This window comes from Pinus tabuliformis, chromosome 3_1 (genome assembly GCF_031772625.1).
Source record: "Pinus tabuliformis cultivar Carrire ecotype Pingquan chromosome 3_1, CPIR1, whole genome shotgun sequence".
In the NCBI taxonomy this organism is placed as follows: domain Eukaryota; kingdom Viridiplantae; phylum Streptophyta; class Pinopsida; order Pinales; family Pinaceae; genus Pinus; species Pinus tabuliformis.
This window is the reverse complement of record NC_142301.1, coordinates 744,267,098-744,294,412: the sequence shown is the minus strand read 5'-3', so window position 1 is coordinate 744,294,412 and position 27,315 is coordinate 744,267,098.

The window sequence follows — 27,315 nt, the reverse complement described above, 5'->3', positions numbered from 1 at the left end:
TAGTGTGTGGAAGAGGTGCAAACCTATGTAAATGTTTTATCCCTCTAGCATGACGCTAAGCTACAAGTGATCCTTGGCCTGCATGTTAAAGCAAGCCTTGATGTGTGTGTTGTTGAGTTGCAAATAAACCGACGGTGGTGATGGAAAAGTGTGTTGTCATCTATTGTAGGACTTTGTTTTCTATATTAAGAAGGATCAGAGACGTGAGTTGGAACTAAGTCGATGGTGGTGATGGAAAAGTGTTTTGTCAGCTATGATAAGAGTATGTTTGTTATATTAAGGATTGTAGACATTGGAGACTATGGATCCACTGATTGACCGTGGAGCGCAAACCTGTAAATCATTCTGAATGCAAAGAGAAATAACATGTTGTGTGGTGAGAGCATTGTGCGTGTTGTATGGTGTAAGCACTGTGGCTGAAGAGAAATACCATTGTTTTGTGGTCTACACATTGTGTGGATCCCTCGCATTAATTGAGTGAATAAGCCATGTTGGTTGTGGGTGGTGCCCTTGCTATGAGCACGGAGCTGAGTCTCCATGGGCTGCATGCGGTATTGGAAGGTCTGACTAGTGTGGCTATGTTCAAAGAAATATGCATGTAGTTATTTCAAAGTGTTGAGTTTGAGTGCTATGTCTAAAGCTAAACCTATGTAATGCTTTTTGGCTTGCCATTGTTGACTCGAGCGGTCTGTGTGGATTTGTAGCTATTGTGAAGTCTAGACTCATGAGCTATTTGTAGAAGTCATCATATGGCTATGTGTTCAGAAGTTGTGTGGAGGAGGCACAGACATATTGTGCGTGTTTAAGTGGCATATTGAAAATTTTCTACAGACCTCCTCTGGGTGTGACTTGGAAAATAGTGTCGATCCACTCAAACCTGTGTTAATCCCTCTGGCGTGAATTAGGACAAGTTGTGGCTGTGTGGAAAGTTTGGTTGAGAGAGAATTTAATTTTTGGAGTATTTTTTGAAAGTTAGGCACTAAGCTTATCAAACCAAATAATTTCCTGAAACTTAAGAGTGAAGACCTATAACCAAGAGAGCACGGAATGTAGCTTGTGTCGTGGAGTTGCACAGAGCTAGGTTTCCCTATGTTCTGGTTTCCTCCTATTTATTTTCCTTGAAAAGGGAGTCCTAGAGATAGAGGAAGAACAAGATTTTAGAAAGTGCCATTGTCTAGAATATTTGTCTATCATTGCAAATGGAATAGGCACTAGGAGGTATCAAACTTGTGTGGACGTGGGTATTCGTTGAGGTATGAATTTCATTGAAGTCATGGTTAAGTTTTGGATCATTTCTTGTACATGCTTTGTGGCTAGGAGTATACATACAATGGTGGAGGTGAAAATATCTTCAATTTATTAATAGTAAGCATATTGAGAATCGCCACTTAAATACGGGAGTGAAGTTATTTTGTTAGAATTAGCTATTCTAACAAATGATATATAGATCATGGAGATCCAAGACAATCACTGAAATGGAGATGCTAATATTATAGTTGAAAACACCAAGTTTTTGCATGTGTAGTAAAGTGAAAATATATGATGTCTTAAATATTGTTGATATTTTTAAAAGGAAACGTATTGAGATTAGTCAATTCAATATATGAGTGTAAGATTTTTAGAATTGACTATTCAAACAATTGTTTAGTGAACAAGTCAAGAAGAATAAATTAAGTTGGTTAATATATGCCTATCATGAGGAAATTGAGGAAGGAAAGAAGAGAAATGGGTGTTTCTATGTAAGGTTGTGTATGATTCTAGAAGAGGGTCATGCTCGTAAGAGACAATAGATAGAGGATGTGTAAGAGGAAGCAAGTAATAGCACTTATGGCAGAAACAATAGGGAAAATGTTTGTAGGAATATTATGGCTATAATTGATATTAAAGTAGTAGTTGAAATGGATAGATGTAGGTAAAGTTGTGTGAAATAATAAGGCTTCTTGATCCAAGTTGATATTGGTGACCACCCACCTTTTCCATTGGTTCATAACAAATTTTTCTATTTTGGAAGTTTTTCTATAGTTTTTAGGTCTTCCAGAGCCATTTTGACGCCCTAAATGGTGTTATTTTGGGAAATGGGATGATGTTATTCATATAATATCGATGGACCATTGGCAGTCAAAATATGTACTTATCAAATAGACCTTTCCAATGTGCTATCATGTGTGTCAAACAGAGATCATATGCCAAAGTTATGACCATGATAAGTTGATGTTCCACTTACCCGGCCGGGGACCAAAAGCCTTTGATGTTTCATCTCCTAGGGTCATGTTTTTGGATTTTAGGGTTTATAATTGCTTCTTTATGATGAAAGAGATTTGAGCACCATTGTAATATTGTTTAGCGAAGGCATGAAGCCATCACATTTCTTGACAAAGATAACATACCACCATTTGAGCTAGTTTATTTTCATATTGCATGTACACAGTTTGAGTATTTCTATTATTTCATAGAATTCAAGCTTCATTGTATCTCTGAGTTTTGGTTATAAATATGTATATCATTTCAATCTCTTCATAAATTCATCACACTCATGACCATGGGCCACACATTATAGTCATAACAAGTCCACTTATCATGTACATAGTGATCCTTGAAATTTTTGATGTACCCAACATCCTCATAAGTTGGAATATGTTGTATATGCGTCTATGTAACATGAAAAAGGCATATCCTTGTAAGACTTGAAGAGCCATGCATATCCTTTTGTCACGTTTTGCCTAGTGACATAATGTTTCTTATTTCGTTTAGCTTAGAAGCCTTTGTTAGAGAGATATTTAACACTTTAAAATGTTGGAGAATGTAACTAGATTTAGTATTCCTAATTTGTACTATTGTGTGTTTTATGTAAAAAGAAAAAGAAAAAGAAAATATTAGTATTTTTCTAAACAAGCATGTTCTTCATGCTTCTATGGTTTTTAGTCAAAAGAGCCAAAGTAATATTTCGACCTATTATAAAGAAAAAGGGAAAAGGATTTTTAAATATGTAATTTTAGTACAGAAACTCCTCTAGGTGTCAAGGTGGCCTACATGTCAAGTGGGCCCTACCCCAATGGACATGTCTATTCACACCCCCTATAAATTATATAAATATAGGTAATATGAAGCTCATTTCAACACACAATTGACTAATTTGTTATATTAAATATCACAGAGAAGACATAGAAGAAGCGGAAGGTTGAAACCTAAAAGAGAAGTGTTCTTCTTCAGTGAGAATGTGTGGAAGTTCTACCTTTGTACAACTCTTGTTGTTGGTGTCTTGATGAAGGATTTTCTTAGCAGAAAAGAAGGTTTTGTAACAGTCCCTCGTTGATTTTCTATGTAAATAAAATAAGACCAAGGTCATGGGACACATATTCTAAGTTGCATGTTGGGAAAAACACTTTAGTGGGCATCATTTGTGATTGATAATGGATATTTATCCATAAACTACCGTGGATATTCCACTGGACAGTTTGTCACAAGAGATGTGATAATAATATATTAAAATACCATATTCTTACACTATTACAACTTTATTTAAATTATATATCTATAGATCTTCAACTTTGTCTCCATCTTCTCCCACAATGTAGTCTAGAATGCACTGAGAAATCTTGTGTCCCTATCTAAAATGATGGTCCTTCGTATCCCAAACTGAACCCAAACCTGTCCAAAGAAAAGGTTGGTTTCTTCTTGTATGATGATGGTCTTTTTACAGGGCATCAGAACACACATGTTTCTAAACTTGCCAATTACCACAAACAGGTAGTCATGTCCCTTCTACATTGTCGGTAAACCTCCCACAAAGTCCATGGAAATTATTTCCCAAGGATGAGTCGGAATAGGTAACGGATTATATAAACCTTGTCTCATATGGCTAGGTGTGTTGGCTAAGACAAATATCTTTTCAGCCATTCACCCTCGTGCCATATTCCAAGAATGAATGTGGGACCTTATAGAACACATCAATCAAAACTCATCCAGGGCTTTGGGAGGCTATCTAGCTCAACCCATCAAACAGTGATTCCACCTCATTATCAGACATCACAAAACCATCATCAAATTGGTCTCCATCCAAGCCTTCTAGGGCTTCCAAAGAGTTTGTCCATCCAAGGCTTCTAGAGCTAGTAACTCAACCCATAGATTATACAAGGCTTCCAAAGCATTTGTCCAACCAAGCCTTCGAGGACAAGTAACTCAACCCACCAAGGTCTTTTAGAGCATTTGTCCAACCAAGGCTTCCTCAACTAGTAACTCAACCCAAGTTGTTACAGGGCGTCTAGAGTGTTTGTTCAACCAGGGCTTCAAGGACTAATAACTCAACCCAAGCTAAGGAACACATGAGAACCAACAAAAAACAAACAATGAAAGTAAACCCACAATCACCATGGCTATCCAAGAAATGGAAAGGCTAGGAAATCCACTGTCTATGAAGGAAATAGTCCATGCCAATGATAGATCACAACCATGAAACCACATGCATATGTCATGCATGCCAAAACTAGTGAAGAAGTCATACATGTAACTCGGTACCTACAAGAAAATATGATGTAGTTGTTGATGTCAATGCCTTCTTGTGCTTTCCTGCTCTTCCTTTTCCTTCTTGCTACAAGAATCCAAGTATGCCACACCCTCCGAAAGTGCTCCAAGAAAACTCCAAGTATCCAAGAGCATGAGAGAGAGAGAGAGAGAATAATGAGAGAGAGATCCAACACTGAACTAGCAAAAGGTTACCAACTAATTATCAGAAGCCTTTTTATGGATGAGGCCTCTATTTTCTTCATTTTCCATTATTTTCCTTCATTTTCCTCCTCACATGCAACTTGTGACCTTTCACCTCATTTTTCTCCTAATTTCCATTATTTCATAAATAAATGTGCCAAAAATGCCATTTTGCCTTTCCAAATCCTTAGCCATTACCTTTGCTAATTTCCTTAGCCATAAACAACCAAATGAACACCCCCCTAGGATGTCTTGCCCAACATTCATCTTGGAATAAGTGTCTCATTCATCTATGGTTGTTGTTTTTTACTTCCATTACATGGAATTTTCACTAGGGCTATTACAATGAATTATATGTAAATCTAGTTACAATGATTTACAATGATTTCATCATAGACATTTATATATGCTAGTTCATTGAATAACAGTCACATATAGAAATTGGAATAAGAAAAGTAAAGTTGAAGTAATTTTTAAAATATTGATTCACCCCACTAACAGTAAAATAATATATTAATATACTATAGATAACAAATATATTTAAAGAATTAGATATGTGTACTTATTATTAAAACTGAATTAGTACATGAATATATATTCATTAATAATAATATCGTACAATGAATATTAATAGATATGTAATAAGTTTTTATGTTTATAATTTAATATATTCATCATATTAATCTAATTTAATAGATAATTATTTATCATACTAGGGTTGATACAAATTAAGATACTAGATTAATATACTAAAATTTGATAAACTATTGTAAATTGATAAAGACCTTAAGGAACTTAGAGTTGACAAATTACTGGGAGAAAACTCTTACTAACTTCAAGTCCTCCATCATGATTAAGGTTGTTATGATGTCATAATATCTCAAGAGCTTCTCTAAATCTCCTTTTAAAGTAGTGTTCTTCTTTAAAAATGACAAAAGTGTCTTCCAAGGAGATGTGATGGTTAGTGAAGAGGGAATCCTCTGCAAGTGTACATGAGCGAGAGCATTGATTTTTAATATCAAGAATGTTCTTTTATTCTTGTCTTAAATGATCTACCCATTGCATCATTATAAATCGTTCCACAAGAGAAATTGATTTTTTTATTTTATAGACTCCTTTTAACTGATGTTGATCAATGTCATCCTTAACAGATTGTCTTATTGTTTCTAATGGTTTGAAAGTAGAATCAATATTCCATTTTATATGTACTTTGGCTATTCTATCAGTAACACTATGTATGTACAAAAGGTGTGATTTCTTGTTAAAGGGTGGTACATTAGTGGAGTATTGAGATGGGTTCATTTTATCTTTCTCTCTCTTGATATCTTAAGAAATGTCTTTATCTTTGTAGTCAATCCTTTTGAAGACATTACTAAAGTGGTGCAGCTCCTTCTTTAAGTGATTATTATCACATATTTTTACAAGTCTTAATGCCAATGCATTAACGATCCCCAAATTTTTGAGAAGGGTAATGGTGAGAGTCCACAAGAAAAAAATTATTGTGTGTGTTTTTTTCTTTTTTCTTTCTTCTGAAACTTAATATCTGAAGTTCAATCATCATTTCTAATAATCAATACGTCATATTTATTGTCTTCAAATTCCATAGTAAATTTTATGTCATTCCATTTTTTAGTTTTAATTTGAAAAACACTATTTCTATTTAATTATGTTTATTTTTAAAATTATCACATATGAGATTTTCAAATTCTTTAAATTTGATCCTTTAAAATTTTAATTTTTTATTAATTTAAATTTTAATGATTTAAAAAAAAACGAAATCAATTTAAAATTAAAAAATAATTTATTATTTATATTATTATATGTAAGAAACTTATATTCTTTACATTTAAATTTCTAATCACCTGCTTTACATGGAAAGTGATCGATTTTATTATTCGTTTCTTAATATAATGAAAAGAAATATTATATTTAAAAAAATAAAATATATTATTATTATAAATAAATATAAATTATAAATTATTTATTTTAATTTAAGTTTGTTAAAATATTAATATAGATAAAATCGAAATGGATGTTAGGTTACAATTTTCAATTTAAGTAAATGTTTTTCGCTAAACTAAAATATATATGTTGAATATATGAATTTAGAGGCTGAATATATAAGTTTAAATTTAAACTATTACGTGACTAGTCTAATATTGTGTAAATGAAAATAAACGAAACAATAAAAAAAAATTGAAAATAATATATAAATTGTAAAGAGGAAACTACCAAGAACAATAGGAATCGGAATGTTATAACCTTGGAATTTATAACACTAAATTCTTAGTGAAAGAGTATGTAAGGAAATTATAAATAGTTGAAAGAAACTAGAGAGAGAAATTTCCTTTAATTGCATATTACCATATGCTATGGAGTTATAGAAACATGGATAGATATTTGGATATATGAGACTATGTAGGTTGGAATTTATAAAAGTTATTAATCACCAATTTAAAAGACATGGTTATATTATATTACTTAAAAAAATGGTTTATTTAAGTTATTATTCTGTGAGTTTCATGAGGGATATTGTTTTCTTCTTATTATTTTTTTTGGTTAGTGTTTATCAATATGATCACGAGGGATATTGTTTTCTTCTTATTATTTTTGTGTTAGTGTTTATTAATATGTATATTTATATGTTATCAAATAAATTGATTTGTTTTTTTGCAAATAAATTTTTTTGTTAAATTAGTTTTGGTTATGCTCTTGAGGTGTATAGTAGATGGTAATATGGTGTACTATTAAGGAATTTTGTGATATAATGTTCATTGGTTCAAAAACCGTTGGAAAAAATACAACCATGTTAAGGGTTGGTGTGGCTGAGGCTCGGTGCATCTACAATTCTTAGATGATTTAGATAGTTTAGATGCCAATCGGTTGTGCCAAAGGTTAAGTGTGCACTCATCTCAAGAATCACATCACTTAGAAAACAAAAAAGTAGTTTTGGTTAGAGGTCCTGGGATGGGTCCCCTAAGATTTACATCATTTTAGTGGACCACTTCCTTATCTTTTGTTGATTAAGCATGGCTTCACCACAAATCTCCACTAATAATTAGAACTTTCAATATTTTAGTGAAATTATTTTATTTTTGGTTCTATAGGATTATTGGGAATTGATATCTAGGTAATAATACAACCCATGAGCTTGGCAAAAAAAAAGGTTATCATTAAGTTGATTTCCCTAAATATTAGGAACCTATGGTTGGTCATGTGAGGAAAGAGGATCAGGTCATTTGAGGAAAGAGGATCAATGACCCCTATTGACCATAATATTTAGCATGGATTATTGCTTATGGATTTTAAAATTTCTTTCAGAGTAAGTTTAGATGTTATTCAATACAAAAACAATAGAAAGTTCTTTTTCCATGAAATATAATCTTCTTACCCAATATAATCTTTCTATTCTTGGTCAAATAATATTTAATGTTGATTTATAGACATTTATGGTTTTTCTTCTCTTTCAATTTATTTGTTGAGGGGAATTCACTCATGGGAATTAAGACCTTCAATGATGAAGACAATGCCAAATATAAATCAAAGAGGAAAAATCAATCTATTTAAATATATTGTTGAATTGGGATCACATTTTATTTTTCTATCTTTCCACTGTAGTTGAAATAATAGTAAGCTTAACAATGAATAAGAGAGAAACACATTTCTTTGGCACATTTTCTTTGGAACATGTTATTGATATGTTGCAATGAATTAGTATTAAGATGTGTATTATGAAAGTGAATATATTCCAAAATCAAATTTAAGGAAAATTTTCTATTGTGTGGACACTCTCTTTCAAGACTTTTCAACCAAATCACCATATGTATAAAATTCCTTCATAAGGTTTCAAATTGCCTACTAATCCAAATTGGATTGGATGGATTCATTGAATTCCATGTGTTCCAAGCAACAACCATCTAAAAAAGAAATAGGTATATAAAAATTTTATGTTTTCATTACATATGAAGCTATTCCTCTAATAAAAGTCTTGAATTTTATAAATGCATGCATTAAATCTTATAATAAATGATATGGGATTATGTGGTTGGTAAATGGTGTTTGTTTGTTGCATGGAAGCCCATATCATGGAAACATAAATGGTAGTTAACATTGTTTTGTATCTGAGAAATGTGTATTCTTAAAATGAATAGATTCCAAACTCAAATCCAAGAACAATTTCTCTTGTAACTGTCTTCCAAAACATTTCAACCAAATTGCCATATGTGCGAAATTCCTTCATCAAAATTTTAAATTACTTACTATCCTCATTGAATTAGATAACTTCCTTGAATTCCATCAAATTACTAAGAGAGAAGTAGGTATACAAAATTGGATTTTTCCATTCCATACTTGCACTAAAACTCATAATAAATGGCATGGGATTATGTGGCTAGTAAATAGTGTTTGTTTCATATCACAGAAACTAATATAACAGTTAACATTATTTTGTAGCTGAGAAAAACAAGCTGTTTACAATTCCACAAAGTTATATTTACAATTCTAAAAGATTATAATTACATTTTTTAATTGATGTCATTAAGTCTTAAGTCTTAGGTATAAGGGTCTTCTTCTTCTTCTTCCATGGGATTAGTTTGTTATATCAATACCCATATCACAGAGTTTTGTAGCTAAGAAAAATGAATTGTTTACAATTCAACAAAGTTATATGCTCAAATAAATATAACACTTAACATTATTTTGTAGCTGAAAAAAATTCACAAAGTTATATTTACAATTATAAAAGATTATACTTACATTTTTTTATGTCTTAGGTATAAGGTGGTACATTTTTTTAAGTCTTGGGTATATGATTCTTCTTCTTCTTCTTAACTAGATTTATAATATTAAATCATCATCATCATCATCATCCTCCTCCTCCTTCTCCTCCTCCTCCTCCTCTTTAAATAAATTTATAATATTAAATCCTCCTCCTCCTCCTCCTAAGTAATTGGTAGAATAACATATTATAAGAAGGAATATCAAGTATGTTGTATCAACTATATCTATATCCTAAAATAGAAATTGATAGAGAGGATTATCCATAGATAAATTCTAATTTTGGAAATTTTATCAATTAAAATTGAGTTAAAATTAAAAAACTCAAAATGACCACTCAACTCTTAAACAAAAAAAAAAAAAACCATTAATCAAATTAAATCATCATCAATTCAATAAATTTGGAAAAAAATTTAATATAAAATCTAAAATGCTCTCATTATTTTTGAACTAGTCATTAACATGTTGATCAAAAAATAATTGCATTTTAAACATAGCGAGAATTTTAATATGTTGTTATTACAAGATAGGGATCTTAATTGTTCATCACATCAGTTAAAAAATATTAATTTCTTCCTAAATTTTTAACAAATGATCAAATTACTTATAATAATGGAATAAAATGTTTAAAATTATTTTTTCTTAAAATTCATTTTGGATGAAAATTTCAACTTTGTAATTGAAAAGATGAAATATTCAAATCTAAAACACTAAATAATCATGAAATTCAAAATGAAGTACTTAAGAACTGTTATTCTTACCTGCGTATTAATAAAGTGTTGTTTGAACTATCAAAACTTTTTAAATCCATATATTATTAAAATCTCATACCATATGTGAATATGAATACATATATCAAATATAATTAAAAAATTGTCCACATAATGCTTAACTTATTTTTTTGAAATCGCCATTACACCTGTTGCCAACCATTGCAACATCATCATGTTACAATGATGGTTATGTTTATGGGACCTTCATATCTAGTCGCGGTTCCAAAGCAAAGACACCGAAATAGTTCTCATCCATTTTAAATTCTTTCGATTTCTGGTCGCTTAAATTGTAACACTAGTATGTCCGATCATCAAAGAACACCACATGATCCCCTGCTCTTACGCATAGAAAATACCAATGCTGAGACCATGGGATATGAGACCTCTTCTTTATTTTTGCCGGAATTGATGAAGGCATTCTCGTAATCTCCTCCCAGCGTGATGAACGAGAGGAATTGGAGGAACAAGCCGGTGTTCTCCTGTCATCTTCATATTCATCTTCAAAGCATCTAATGTCTGCTTAACATGCTTTAAGTGTTCCCTCCCACGTTTTACTAAAAATCAGAATGTCATCCAGATACAAAATAACAAAATCATCAAGAAAAGGTCTGAGTACATCATTCATTAATCTCATGAAAGTATCAAGAGCATTAGTTAAGCCAAAAGGCATAGCCAGCCACTCATACAATCCCTGCTTTGTTTTGAAAGCAGTCTTCCATGCATCTTGTTCTTCAACCCTGACCTGATGGTATCCACTGTGCAAGTCTAGCTTGGTGAAATAAACAACTTCTTTCAATTGATCCAAAAGATCATCTATGCGAGGAAAGGGATAACGATTTTTTATTGTTATCTTATTCAGTGCTTAGTAGTCAATGCACATTCTCCACAAGCCATATTTATTTCTCACCAAAATGATTGGTGACCCACATGGTGATGTGCTAGGTCTGATGAATCCTTTCTCGAGCAACTCCTACACTTACTTCTTGATTTCAACATTCTCTAAAGTAGACAACCTGTACATTCCAATGTTAGGCAATGGAGCATCTTGCTGTAAAATAACATCATGTACTATTTCCTTTTTGGGTGGCAAACCTTTAGGTTCTTGGAATAATATATCATACTCTGAAGCAACCTTTTCTAAATTAGCTTTTTGTTTATCATTACAACCCTCAAATACATTGGTTTTATCAGGTTTCTTTTCCTTTACAACCATCAATAAGAATTGTTTGCATGAATTTATAATTTTTTTCATCTGCCCTGAGTTTATGAGAGTATAATTATTCTTGAGCTTATGAGCTCTTACAAAGTATTCGATTCCATCTTTGAAAAGTAGATACTTGTTCTCAGCTCTATAGAAAATAGCTTTTCTATCATACAAGTAAGGACTTCCTAAAACAATTCCACATATATCCAAAGGAAATATGTCTAACTCAACCTCATCTACAAATGTTGACCCAAAAGAAAAGTTGAGTTTGCACTGTCTAGTCACTTGTAGTTGTGCTTTATCATTCAACCATCTTAATGGGTATGGTTTCTTATGAGGTATAGTTGCTAATCCCAATTTCTTTACAATTGCTTCAGAAACTAGATTTACTTGTGAGCCACTATCAAACAAAGTATCAATCTTTTGATGTTTTGAAATAACTCGAATATGAAAAAGCTTATACCTTTTTCTCTCATTTTCTTCATCAATAATAGATTGTGCAGAATTACTAGTAGATGCTTCAGAATTCTTACCTTTTATACCTATGGCTGCAATAGTTGTTTCATCTCCTGAGTCTGACCCTAAATCTTTCTGAATAGCTGCAGCAGTCTTCTTTTTCTTGCCCTTGAACTTCTTAGGTCTCAACTTTGGATGCAGAATCCAACAATGCTCATCATCATGCCCATCCTTTTTATAGTGAGTCCATGAAGCTTTGCTTTTTTGTGCAATGTTAGCCTTCCTTGCTTTCCACTTCTGCTTTCTTTTCTCCTTGCTCTTACTTGCAGTGGGTTGGGATGGTCCCCCCAACTTCTGGATTTCCATTCTTGTCTCTAGCTTCTAGATGAGTAACTTGTATAGATACCTCATCTATACTAGTGGGATTAAACATGAGGATGGTATGCCTTATGTAGCTGTGTAGACAACCAATGTAATTCAACAGAGTCTCTGGTGAGTCTAATGAGATTCCTAGAATCAATGCTCTCTTTCTAAATTCTTGAGTGTACCCTTACACACTTTTCCCTTTCAACTGCCAAAGAGTTTGACAACTCATCATGGCTTGTTGCATGTAGGCCAATGGATAGAACTTCTTTTTTATTGCAAAAACAAATTCACTCCAGACAAAGATGTTCTTACCATGTCTTTTCATGTTAGCTTGGGTTCTGCATTCCCACCATACCAAGGCAGTGCCTCCTAGGCATAGGCTTGCCAGCTAAATCTTGCTCTTGTCTGAGTCGATGTTCTGTACTCTGAAATAAACATCAATTTGTCTAATCCAATTGTTAAACTTTTCTGCATTTAACTCTCCGTCATATATAGGTAAATCAAATTTAACATCTAGCTTGATTAAAGATGCTTTCTTGTTATGCACAGGTCTATTAGGAGGTGTGAGGAAGCTTTCCTCTTTCCCTTTTCCTTTGGAGTGGTCATGGAAGTGAGACTCATCTTCTTCTTTGTCTTGTTTAGAGCCTAACACGTCTTCATCCTTATTTTTTCTAAAGTCCCTATACATTTCTTCTACCATGGACTTTATGGCTAGGAAACTTTCTGTGAATTGAGGGTCTGGCCCCATAGAACCTTCCTCTGACATTGTCTTTCGATGATAGACTCTCCCAATTTCAGGATTAGTTTTGACCAACTCTCCTTCTCCTAATTTGAGCTCTGATATAGTGATCATTTAACAACTAAACCAACATAAGCTTGTCTAACCTTTACAGCCTAGAGCTCTGATACCACTTGATTTGAAAATCACCTCTGAGTGACCTCAGTTAGTTAATTAATGAATGAAGGTATTAAAAACTCATGTGTTGGTGTGTGTCCATGTTATTTTAGGCAACGGATCGATCAGACTGCAAAATACACAGACACTGGAAATAGAAAATAGTAGAGAAACACAGTAAGAAAATACAAGAACACAAAAATTAATAAGGATTTCGCCCTATCCTTCAGGGCTACGTCTCCGGTCTAGCTTTCACTGGTGGCCTTCTTTTATTGTGTCTTTAAAGCAGAGAATTATAATGAGGAGCTCAACCTGAGTCTCCTGAAACAAAATTGCGTGGCAGGGTGGTTCTTGGATTCCCCAAGCCACTAGAGTACACAAACTCTTTGCCTTACCAGCTCTTGACCTCTCTGGTCTTTAATGGGAGGAGCCCAATGTGGTGGTCAGTTCCCCAACAGATCCTCTCAAGGATCGCTCGATGTTGCCTTATGCTATAGGTCAGCTCAGCCCTCTATCCTTCTGCTTCTTGCTTTACTGTCACTTCTTCGCTCTTGCTTTCACTCTGTCTTCGTTTTCCTCTCTCCATGTCTTTTGTTCTATCTATTCATGGCTTTAATGCTAATTGATCTCATGACTACTCAATTCCACTTCCTTCCCCCGTTGGATCATCTGTTGCTTTTCACTTGGAATTCCCTGTCTTCTGCATCATCATCAATGGCTCATAGGGAATGGCCACTTTCCCCTCGCGAACTGCGCCAGGTCTTCCTCGTCGGTTTGCTTTTCTAGTTACACTGTGGAATGAGTCATCTGCCATCTCGGTGGTCAAATCAGACCTAAAATTCTTATACATCGCGAATTAATCCCCTGTTAAATCTAGTTCCCCCATGAGGCGCAATCTCAGCCATTAGATATGGAGCCCCTATATCTAACTCCATTCGCTCATTTCACGCAGTTGACTTGCTCGACCGTTAGTGCATGATGAGTGGTGATTTTCTCTCTCCTCCACGTGCCATGCATCAGGCACTGAGTGGAATCGCTCGTTTTTCTCCAAATCCACTTACCACCCAAGGGTGCCCCGAATAAATACCACCGGTTTTGGAGCGCGGGTCCCACCTTTAGCCTTTAGCGCTTTCCCCATGGTTTTCTTGGCTCTCATGTGACTGAGCGCTCGGGGCATCTCCTTCTCAAGGGGATTTCTCCAGCAATGTGTGCTAATCACACATCAGAAATGGCCTCCTTTTCCCAATCTGGGCTTCCCAGTGGCCAGTTTTTCCTCCTGCATGGTCTCCATGGGCCTCGGTCAGTGCACTTTGACCGAGGTCCTCATCATTCCTCGCTGGCTGCCAACTGGCACTGTTCATAGGTCTTACTGATTGCTCTATGCTCTTGAATTTGAAGGTTTTTCTTGATTTGATACAGTCATGGTGCTTTGATTATTATTCATGGATCCAATTCAGATCACTATGCCATGGGAGCAGTGTTGATACAGCACGGTAAACCCATATGTTATCATTCTGAGACATTTAATTCTACAGTAGTTAACTATCCAACATATGATAAAGAATTGTATGCATTAGTACAGAGTGTGAAAAAGTGGAAACATTATTTAATGGGCAAAGAGACAGTCATACATATTCATCATCAACCACTTCAATATCTACACTCCCAAACTAATTTGCAGCAATCAAGACACTATAGGTGGATGGGTTTTCTACAAAAGTTTCATTTAGTCATTAGATATAAAAAGGGCATACATAATAAAGTTGCAGATATGTTATCTAGACCTATCATTAATGCATCCACTATACTTAAGCATAATTCAGTACTGCATGAGAGCTACATTGAACAATATGCTCAAGATATAGATTTTGAAGATGTATATGAAACTTTAAGTCAAGGCAAATGAGTAGAAGAATTGGATTATCATGTTAATGACCGACTCTTGTATCATTGTGGGAAGCTATGCATTCCACAAATTGAAAGAGTAAAGATGATTCGAGAAGCACACACTTCTCTAATTTCAAGTCACTTTGGGGTAAGTTAAATAGTTGCACAACTGCAAAGATTTTGTTATTGGCTAAAAATGAATGAGACAGTTTCTAGATATGTAAGAGGGTGTACCATGTGTGCTACAAGGAAGCCCAACAATAGAAAACTAGGCTTGTACACTCCATTACCAATTCCTTCTCATCCTTGGGAAAGTGCTTCCACGGACTTTGTTGGAGGGCTGCCCAAATCTAGGAAAGGTCATGACTATTTATATGTTGTTGTGGATAGGTTCAGAAAAATGTGTATTTTGATACCTTGTAACAAACAAATTACAGCTGAACAAACTACAAAATTGTTCTTTCAGCATGTATGGGTTCTTTTTGGATTACCCACTTCCATTGTATCTGACTGAGACACCCGATTTGTTGGGAAGTTTTGGTCAAGTCTATGGGAATTGATGGACACCAGACTAAAGAAAAGCACGACCTTTCATCCATAAATTGATGGCCAAATAGAAGTGGTCATCAGGATAGTGATCTAGTTGCTCAGACGCTGTTGCAGCAAGCATCCCAAACTTTGGGATGAACATTTGTGTTATGTGGAGCATGCTTACAACCAAGAAAAACATTCTTCTACACATAGACCTCCTTTTCAGACCTGTTTTGGTTTCACACCAAGGTCTCCCTTGGATTTTGTCTTTGGTAAAGACATAGCAGTTGATTGACACAGTGATGTGGACAAGACAACCAATTTCATTGAACAAATCCAAGAGATTCACCAGGCAGTATAGGAACAGTTGGAAAAGATCCAAGCCAAATACAAGGCAAGGCATGACAAGCATCGGATGGAGCATAGTTTCCAAGTTGGTGATCAAGTCTGGTTGTATATCAACAAAGACAGAATGCAAGGTGAAGGTAAAAAGCTAAAGCCAATAAGGTATGGACCTTTCAAGTTTCTTGAGAAAATTGGTGAGAATTCTTTTTGCCTTGATTTACCAGCTTACATGCACATCTACTCAGTCGTTAATGCAGACAACTTGAGACTATTTGAACCTTCATTAATTGAAGATCCCAAAGAGCAAAGTCAATTGCCTTCTATTGATGATCTATTACCTGAATATCTCAATGAATTGCAGGAAGACATAGTTCTGGATGGGAAGGTGAGGATGACGCATAGGGGAGATGTTGAGTACCTCAGGATTGGACTCAAGGGTTCAAAGCCAAGCAATGCAAAATAGATAGAGATTGGAGAAGTGAGATAGCTGCATCCTCACTTAGTCAATGCTTTAAAACCAACTTTTGGTGGTCCAAAAGCTTTTTCAGTGGCAAGGCCGTGATTCGAATTGGATCCTTAAACATATTTCATGACTGTTTCAAAATTATGTCAGATCAAATCTTATGAATAAAAAGTATCAGAAATGACCTCTGGACAATGGAAATTGTGGCCTGCACGAAACAACGAGGACTCTCGATCAAAGCGCACTGACTGTTGGCCCACAGAGACTGTGCATGGACGCAAATTGGAAATTGCAAGCCCAGATCCAGAAACAGAGGCAGTTTCTGATACGCGATTAGCACAAAACCCTCAGAGAAGGAAATGCATGAGTGTTCGATCATAAGGAAAATAGGGAAACCATGCGGAAAATGTCAAAAGGCGGGTCCCACGCCCAAAGCCGGCAGGATATCATGTGCACTTTAAGCAATAAGCGAGTTGGGCCGAGTGCAAAGCGATGCCATACACTGGGCAATGCGTGTCCAGTGGATGAGAGAGAAAATCGCTTACATTGCGTGAGTAACAGTCGAGCAACTTACCCTGTTGAAAACTGTGCAACAAGAAATGCTTGTTGAGAGTGCAACAACATGATGGAGCTTAGTGAAAAGAGTCGCCTTCACTAAGTGGGCCCGCAGGCTATTTTTGGCGCAAGTCTATTTTTTAGACTATGTCTATTTTTAGATATATGGATCATGTCTATGGATTGCAGGTTGTTGTTTATGGATGATTGGTCAAGTTGGGAAAAATAGATGGACTTCTATTTTTGATGAAAGTGTGAGTGATCACAGTGTGAGTGATCACAGTGTGAGTGATCAAAGTCAAAAATAGAAAAGTCAAATATTATTGTCTCATAATAATATTTGGACTATGAACTTAATCTTATTCTCTTGGAGCACTTCAGGATGAGCTACGGATGTGGTACATGTAGATCCCAGAGGGAAATACATGGTTACCTATGGGATGACTAATATTTGCATGCATGACTTCAGTTAGAACTCAATCAGTTGAGTTTGGTGGAGTTGATGGAGTTGTGTTCAGTTTAGCTTTGTTAAACTGGTTGTATTTAGTCTAACTGGCAAATAGACTAGAGATGAGTTGGGTGAATTAGTTATTAATTAATTCACAAGTTATTAACTCATAATACAACTAATGAATACATCAGTTAACTCAGTTGCATGTTAGTGCATGTTCAGTTCAACAGGGACAGGTGTTAGAGAATCAGATTGCTATCAGTTGTGACTATAGTTGTGCACCAAATCTTGCACAATAAAGGGATTGAGTATGCCAATGAGTTTGCTCACGTATTTTCCCACATTATAGCTTGTGCTCGCGTCCAAAAAAGTGTGAGTGACTATTTTTCAGGTGAAAAACGAGTTTGGTGAGCCATTCTCATCAGTTCTTGAGCAGGTATTGAGCTGGAGAGGCAGGCAAGCAGTGGAATAGATTTGGAGATCAGATCTGAGCTGTATTGTGTGTAACTGGTGGAGCTGGTACTGGATTTCTTATGATAAGCATTGTACTTTGTAATGTCACATGATTCAATCAATATAATATACAGATAGTGTGGGGTTTTTAGCGAGATTCTTTCCCCGGGATACATACTGTGTTAATGAGTTTGATTGATGCTTCTATGTGTGCGTGTGAATGTTTCTGCTTCTGTAAATTGATGATCAACGTAGAGGAGATTATGTATTGTGTATGTATTCCGCAATAGGACATGATCAGGATAATCTCCATTGAATATGTGTCATATTATTCAAAGTTTCTACATGGTATCAGAGCTAGATAATTGTAGAAAAAGTTTCTACATGGTATCGGAGCTGCTTGATTTGTAGAAGAGATTTTTACAGGATATCAAGCGAGGATTGATCATCAGATCTACTATTCAGAAAGTGTTTACATTTTATTTCTTTAGGCAGAGTCTGTAATCGGGCCAGGTAGCCTCTGGATTCATCCTTCTTTTGGAAGGTGAGATATCCGGTGAATGCCCAGACAGTCAATCTCTGTACAAGAAATACTTTGTTCTCACGAATTCTAGATCGGAAGCGGTTGAGTTTTGAGCTGGTGGAATTCGAATTTAATTCCAAAGCAAGAGATAAAACTCAGAAACATTCAGTGTGAGAATGGAGACAGTATGCCCAGGTATCTCACGAAGTTCACCCAATGTCGGGATGAGCTGGGAAGTGTGGGGGTGACTGTCGAATGAGGATGGTGAGTCTAGCACTCCTTGACCTTCCTAAGAGTTGGCATAGCTACCAGGACTCGGTGAATGGAAGGGAGAAACTGCCAAATTGGGAACGACTATGGTCGGATTTGATGCAGGAGGAGATTAGACGGAGCACCAGAGACGGTTCTTCATCCATGCAGGATGAGGAGAACTGTGCCTTAGCGAGTAAGGTGAAGAAGGGGAAGGAGAAGGTTTCTCTTTCTGAATCCAGTTCTTCCAATGATGGGAAGAAGGTTGACAAGGCGAAGGTGAGATTCTTTCATTGTCATGAGTTGGGTCATTATGCTACTAATTGCCCAAAGAAGAAGTCCAAGAAGAGATCCGGGGAAGGATTTGAAGGTGAGGCAGCCTCATTTGCTTCACATTTTGAGTTGGACTTCACACTCTTCGCATGCATGGTTTCATCCATGGTGGGAAGTGGTTGGTTTCTTGACAGTGGAGCTTCTTTCCACATGACCAGTGACAAAAGTTTGTTCAGTACTTTGGAGGAGAAAGATCTCCAGATACTCATAGGGATGGGTAATGATGAGAAGTATAGTGTCTCAGATGTAGGCACGATTATTTTTCAGAGGGAGCATGGAGCTCGCCTTACCTTGACCAATGTCAAGTATGTACCAGGACTGAAGAGAAACTTGGTGTTGATCGCGATGTTGGAAGACAGAGGCTATGATGTGGTCTTTAGTAAGGGAAAGGTTTTCCTTAGACACATCATCACTAGACATGTGAAGCAGATTGGTTCACGGGTCAAGAACCTGTATGTTCTTGAGGTTCAAGATGCATGCAAAGCCTTGAGCAGCGAGGCAACTGATGGAGACTTGGTGGTTGAGAGGGAGCATATATTACCTCTCAACATGCAGAGCCAGAAGAAGTCTCAGATGATTTTGGAGGAGCCACGATTGGTGCAGCAGCTTCAGGAGGTTATGGAGGAGCCACAACAGGGGAAGCTGAGAGGAGATAGAGTAGAGACATCTACTCATGAAGAGACCTCCAGTAGGGGGAAACTTCGAGCCAGCTGGGCTGAGGGATCGCATGCAGCCATACCTCCAGGTAGGAGGTGGGGTGATGTGGATTGATCATCCCAAGGAGGAGGGGCAGGATCCTTGAGGTACCCAACCTCTTGGATGAGACCTTGCTACGGGAGCTCCGATGTGTAGTAGCAGGAACTGACTGATTGGGTAGAGACAGATGCGGATGGAGCGGCAGAGAGAGCGACAGTGAAAGGAATCCCAGGACAGCGCATAGCTAGCAGGTTGTAGCAATGCGAGAGGCACAAGTGTTTTTCACAGTGCTAGGTGGCACAGAGAGGTGTACAATGGTGCGAGATGCATGGAGATGTTGCAGTAGCGCAGATGTCAGAGAGGGAGCACTTGTCAGCAGCAGGTAGAGCTTCAGCATCAGAGGGTGTTTCTATCCCAACAGGGAGGTCAGTTGGGAGGTGCAGTGCGGATGCAATGCTGGGAGATAGAACCATCAACAGCACAGATGCAGTCAGAGATCAAAGTGACAGAGGCTAGAGTAGTCAGATACTAAAGAGCACAAAGATGTAGAGTTTCAGTCGACAGAGGCAATAGCAGTCAGAGACTTTGATGACAGAGCAAGTGGACCAGCCAGATGTGTTGCATGGAGAACATTCCAGAGTTACATGATCGGGTTTGAGAGGAAGCCTTTCTTGTTGAGAGGGAGTGTTGAAAAGTGTGCAACAAGAAATGCTTGTTGAGAGTGCAACAAGATGATGGAGCTTAGTGAAAAGAGTCGCCTTCACTAAGTGGGTCCGCAGGCTATTTTTGGCGCAAGTCTATTTTTTAGACTATGTCTATTTTTAGACATATGGATCATGTCTATGGATTGCAGGTTGTTGTTTATGGATGATTGGTCAAGTTGGGAAAAATAGATGGACTTCTATTTTTGATGAAAGTGTGAGTGATCACAGTGTGAGTGATCAAAGTCAAAAATAGAAAAGTCAAATATTATTGTCTCATAATAATATTTGGACTATAAACTTAATCTTATTCTCTTGGAGCACTTCAGGATGAGCTACGGATGTGGTACATGCAGATCCCAGAGGGAAATACGTGGTTCCCTATGGGATGACTAATATTTGCATGCATGACTTCAGTTAGAACTCAATCAGTTGAGTTTGGTGGAGTTGATGGAGTTGTGTTCAGTTTAGCTTTGTTAAACTAGTTGTATTTAGTCTAACTGGCAAATAGACTAGAGATGAGTTGGGTGAATTAGTTATTAATTAATTCACAAGTTATTAACTCATAATACAACTAATGAATACATCAGTTAACTCAGTTTCATGTTAGTGCATGTTCAGTTCAGCAGGGACAGGTGTTAGAGAATCAAATTGCTATCAGTTGTGACTATAGTTGTGCACCAGATCTTGCACAATAAAGGGATTGAGTATGCCAATGAGTTTGCTCACGTATTTGCCCACATTATAGCTTGTGATCACATCAAACAAAGTGTGAGTGACTATTTTGCAGGTGAAAAACGAGTTTGGTGAGCCATTCTCATCAGTTCTTGAGCAGGTATTGAGCTGGAGAGGCAGGCAAGCAGTGGAATAGATTTGTAGATCATATCTGAGCTGTATTGTGTGTAACAGGTGGAGCTGGTACTGGATTGCTTGTGATAAGCATTGTAATTTGTAATGTTACATGATTCGATCAATATAATATACAGATAGTGTGGGGTTTTTAGCGAGATGCTTTCCCCGGGATATATACTGTGTTAATGAGTTTGATTGATGCTTCTATGTGTGCCTGTGAACGTTTCTGCTTCTGTAAATTGATGATCAACGTAGAGGAGATTATGTATTGTGTATGTATTCCGCAATAGTACATGATTAGGATAATCTCCATTGAATATGTGTCATATTATTCAAAGTTTCTACATACCCGTGCGATATAAACGGAGACCATAGGATCTAGAGGCTCCAGATCAACGACGAAGAATTAACCCGATGGATGACCGGATTCGACGGGAAAATAGACTGAGGCACATGAAGATTTGAGTTCTGGCATGACCGATGAGCTAGCAGAAGAATCATTTCCACAGGCAAATCCTGGAGTAATAGAAATAATGATCGTTTGAAGAAAAATGACACTCAGTTCATAAGGTGACAAGTGGCCACCTCTCTGTGCAGTGTTACACAGCGATGATGACGCAGAGCAGGGGAATTCTAGTGGACAGAGGCAGGCAATCCAGAGAGCCAGGAAGAGGAAACAAATAGTCAGGGAGCAGATTGGCTTTAAGCCATGAACATACAAAGAGCAGAGGGAACAGAGGTAGAGAAAGAAGCGAATTGCAAAGAACAGAGAAGCCAAGCTGACCTACAAAGCAAAGGCAGCATCGAGCAAACAGAGATAGAGAGAGTCCGAGAGTCTGTGAACTCCAGAGAGGGCTTGAGAGATTCAAGCAACTCCTCTGTGTATACCTGTCCGGTATTGAGTACCAAATTAGGCTCATACCATTGAGACCAGTTGAGGTCGAGATCCAGTAAAGGGGAGTTTGTGTACTCTAGAGGCTTGGGGAATCCAAGTACCACCCTATTGATAATCATCTATTAAGTAAGACTCAAATTGAGCTCCTTATTGTAAAATCTCTGCTTTAAGACACAATAGAAAAGGCCACCACTGAAGCTGGACCAGGAGACATAGCCCAAGAGGATTAGGTGAACTCCTTATTAAATTTGTTTTGTTTTTGTATTTTCTTATTGTGTTTCTCTTACTGTTTCAAGCGCCTGTGTATTTCGAAATATTATCGATCCGTTGCTTAAAATAACATAGACACACCCTAGCACATGGGTCTATAATACGTTCATTAATTAACTGAGATCATTCACGAGTGATTTTCAGATCACTTCAATATAACAATTCTAACAATAGGTTTTTTGTTTTAATTAAATTATAAATTTTTATTATATTAAACTTAAATTTATTTATAACAATCCTAACAATAAGATTTTCTTTTTATTAACCTCTAAAATTAAAATAAATTTGAAATAGTTAATACCTTTGATGTATTTTTAATGTAAAAACCCCCTTTGATTTAATACTAGTATAACTAACTATTGATTTAATAATTATTTAAATTCTGTAACTTTAACTTATTTTAATTTTTAACTAAATTGCTCTCCTTTCCCTTGGTCGAGTCCTGCTAGCCGTTTCCAAGTCAAATATAGCCGTTAGCTGGTCAATTTAGTGGTTGCCTCGTCAAATATAGTCATTGGGGGTCCTGCTCTAACTATTTAACATGCAGCCTAGATCTGATTCTTCAAATTGTCCTAATGATGAACCACACTGGTTGGTTTAAAAAGCATCGACAAATGTAATATCATTTCATTTATGCTGAAGAATTTCTCATAATTTATTTTATTGAAAAACCTTAAATTTATTATTTTTAAAATGTTTGATAAATTTCAAATAAATTAATGGAAAAAAATCAATTAGTTAAGTTATACTACTATAAATTAGTATTTTAAAATGATTCTAGTTTTTCTAAGTTTTAGCTCTTTTCTTTAAAAAAAAAATTGTTCATTTTGCCAAAAATTCTAATCACAAAATTGAATTATGAAATATGCATAATTCAATTGTTCTAATGTTTCACACATTATATCTATCTATATATTCAAAAACTTAACAATTTATTAGTATTATTATAAATAAGTAAAATAATAAAAGAAATATATTTATCTTATTACGAATAGATAAAATATTAAAATAATTGTATATTTATTTAAACTTAATACTTATATGTTTTTTTCTAGTGTATTTTTTTAATCAAAATTGAAAGTCCATTAATGTTATTACTAGCACAACCATATAAATTAAATGGTATGTAAATGTAAATAAGCACACCAAAGCACTTATTTCATCATACATCTCAACTTACACAAGTTTAAGAAATTATAAGAATTAACTATTATTATTATTATTATTATTATTATTACAACATAAGTTAAACATATATATTTTGAAAAAACATGTCACAACACTTTATCCTCGAAATACGTAAATAATTTTTTTTACAATATCATTTGCCAATAGTAAGACTTATCAATACCACATGCCAGAAAAACCATAACTCATTTCATATGACACTTGTTCATTTGACAAATTCTTTAAATTATGAATTTAATTAAAAGATTAAAAACGTTAGAATATGTATGAGTCATATTTATTGGTAGAGTTCTTAGTTTGATCCTATTATTAAGGACATTTTTAGGCATAATTGGTTGAGGAATTCTCTCCAGCTAAATAGCTTCCTAATTTGGTGTTTAGTTGAGATATTTAGGTTCAAGATAATTCTCCAATATTTTCTTGTATTAATATTTGTAACAATATTATTAAGAATATAATGCCTATGAAAAATTAATTTGGAATGTTTGGCCATTACTCATGCAGGACCTTGGTGAAAGAGGATTGTTGTAGTGTGTGGAAGAGGCGCAAACCTATGTAAATGTTTTATCCCTTTTGCATGACGCTGAGGTGCAAGTGATCCTTGGCATGCATGTTAAAGGAAGCCTTGATGTGTGTGTTGTTGAGTTGCAAATAAGCCGACGGTGGTGATGGACAAGTGTGTTGTCATCTACTGTAGGACTTTGTTTTCTATATTAAGAAGGATCAGAGATGTGAGTTGGAACTAAGTCGATGGTGGTGATGGAAAAGTTTGCTTTTAGCAATTATAAGACGTTGTTTGCTATATTAAGGATAGTAGACATTGGAGACTATGGCTTTATTGTGTTATGCTCTTAACCTGCAAAGTAATACAGAACATAGAATATGCGAATAAAAGATACCCAGAACACAGAATATGCGAAGAAATTATACCCAGAACACAGAATAACAATGGTTTTATTACTCAGAGAGAAATGTTCACAGGCCTCTTCGAGGGGGCAACCTCCAATAGAGCAGAGCTCGATTACAAAACAAGACACGATACTCCTCACAGGGAGTCCCTATCCTTTAGATATGACTCATACATGCAATACCACGGGCCAATATCGCGGGTTTTATTAATACCATCTATGTAATACTACCGCCCATTTACCTTCTATCTAATACTACCGCCCATTTGCAACTAACTGTGGTCCCGTCATTAATTGCGGGTTAACCACTTACAAATATTAATATGGGCTTTATTGACTCTTGACTATGACGTGATCCCATGACATAAATAAGGGGGTTAGGGTGGGACCCTAACATGCCCTCCCCCTTAAGACTAGCCTTGTCCTCAAGGCTGAAGCTGTGGAAACTGCTGAAGAATAGTGGCTGGTTCCCAAGTTGCATCTTCCGGAGAGGTGTCTTTCCATTTGATGAGGACCTCCTTAATCATGCGGCCGCGCATGTGCTTGTCTCATGTGTCTAGAACCTGTTCAGGTTGAAGCCAGATTTACCCTTCTTCGTCCAATTCAGGTAGACTGGTTTGAACTCGGCAATTGTTCCCAATCACTTTCTTGAGGCACGATACATGGAAAACTGGGTGGATTTTTGTTGTAGGTGGCAAAGCCAACTTGTAAGCCACTTCTCCAATGTGCTGAAGTACTTGGTATGGTCTGTAGAATTTTGGAGAGAGCTTTTGACAAACCTTGTCTTTGAGTGATGTTTGCTTATATGGTTGCAGCCTCAAAAAGACCTGATCCCCTTCTTGAAATTGGCGCTCTAAGCGATGTTGGTCAGCCTGTTGCTTCATACGGTTCTGAGCTTGATGAAGATTCTCACGCAGATGGGCAAGCATGGTTGCGCAGTGTTGTAGGAGTTGATCCATGGCTTGTACTTTGGAGCACCCCGTGAGATAAGAAGTAGGGGAAGGCGGAAGTTGTCCATAGACTGCTTCATAGGGAGTCATTTTGGTGGTGGCATGATAGTTGGTGTTATACCACCACTCCGCAAGAGGTAACCACTGTACCCAAAGGTGTTGCTTTTCTAAAGTGAAACACCTAAGGTAGGTTTCTAGACATTTGTTGACGACTTCGGTTTGACCATCTGTTTGCGGATGATATGAAGTACTGAGTTTGAGTTGAGTGCCTTGTATTCTGAAGAGCTCCTGCCAAAAAATACTGGTGAAGATTGGGTCGCGGTCGGACACAATAAAAGTGGGCATGCCATGCAATTTGAAGATCTGATCCATGAAAGTTTGAGCAACCAAAGTTGGTGTAAATGGTTTGGGTAGGGCACAGAAATGAGCATACTTCGACAGTCGGTCCACAACCACCATGATGTCTGACTTGTTCCCAGACTTTGGAAGACCTGTAATGAAATCCATGGAGACCTACGTCCAAATTGACGCCGGAATGGGCAATGGTTGTAATGTGCCTCGTGTGTTGACGGTTTCCCCTTTGTGGCATTGACAGACGTCACATTCTGCTACGAAAGTAAGGATGTCCTGTTTCATGCCGGCCCAAAAAAATTATCTTCTGGTGTGAGCATACGTCTTCTGAAAGCCCGAATGTCCTGCAATGGGAGATGAGTGCAATTCTGCCAAAATGCGACTTTTGAGGGTGGATGTTGGTGATATTACGACTCTGTCCTTGTAGCGAAGAATATCATTCTGCCACGACTAGCCCTTGCCGGAATTAGGATCTACCTGCAATTGAGAAATGAGTTGGGAGAGCCCGGGATGTGAAAACCATTACCTGCGAGCCTCTTCAATCCAGTCGGGAATGGGGAGGGAAATTGCGAGCATAGTACTTTCCTCCTCAAATTGGCGCGACAATGCATCTGCTACCCTGTTGTCTTTCCCTTTCTTGTAAATGATCTCATAATCATATCCCAGCATTTTGGCTAACCATTTATTTTGTTGTGGGGAAGATAGGCGTTGCTCCAAAAAATATTTAAGACTGTGATGATCTGTGCAGATTTGGAAACGTCGCCCCAACAAGTAAGGTCGCCAGGTCTCGACTGCATGTAAGATGGCCATCATTTCCTTCTCGTAGGTAGATTGGCCCAGATTCCTCCCACTTAGTTGTTGGCTGGTGAAGGCCAATGGTCGCCCTTCTTGCATTAAGACCGCTCCAATACCTATTCCCGAAGCATCACATTCAATGCCAAATGATTTGGTGAAGTCCGATAGTGCTAAGACAGGAGTGGAACACATGGCGGTTTTGAGAGCGGTAAATGCCTGTTGTGCTTCCTTGTTCCAAAAGAAGGATTTTTTCTTTAGGAGTTGCGTTAGGGGCTTCGCTATGCGGCCATAGTTGCGGAAAAATTTACGATAATAGCTTGTGAGACCCAAAAATCCTCTCAAGCTTTCCAAGGTCTTAGGTTGAGGCCATTCTTGCATTGCCTGGATCTTTTTGGGGTCCACCTTGACACCTTCACGCCCCACAATGTGGCCCAAATACTCAACTTCTTCCATGCCAAACGAACAGTTAGACATCTTGACAAATAATTGATGCGTGTGGAGCAGTTACAAGAGTAGATCTACATGCTGAAGATGTGCTGCCCAAGTGCCACTATAGATGAGGATGTCATCGAAGAAGACAAGGACAAATTTTCTGAGATATGGTTTGAGGAGGTGATTCATAAGGCTCTGAAAAGTAGAGGGGGCATTACAGAGACCAAATGGCATGACCAGGAACTCATAATGGCCTTCATGAGTTCTGAAAGCTGTCTTGGGAATGTCGACTTCCTTCATGCGAATTTGGTGG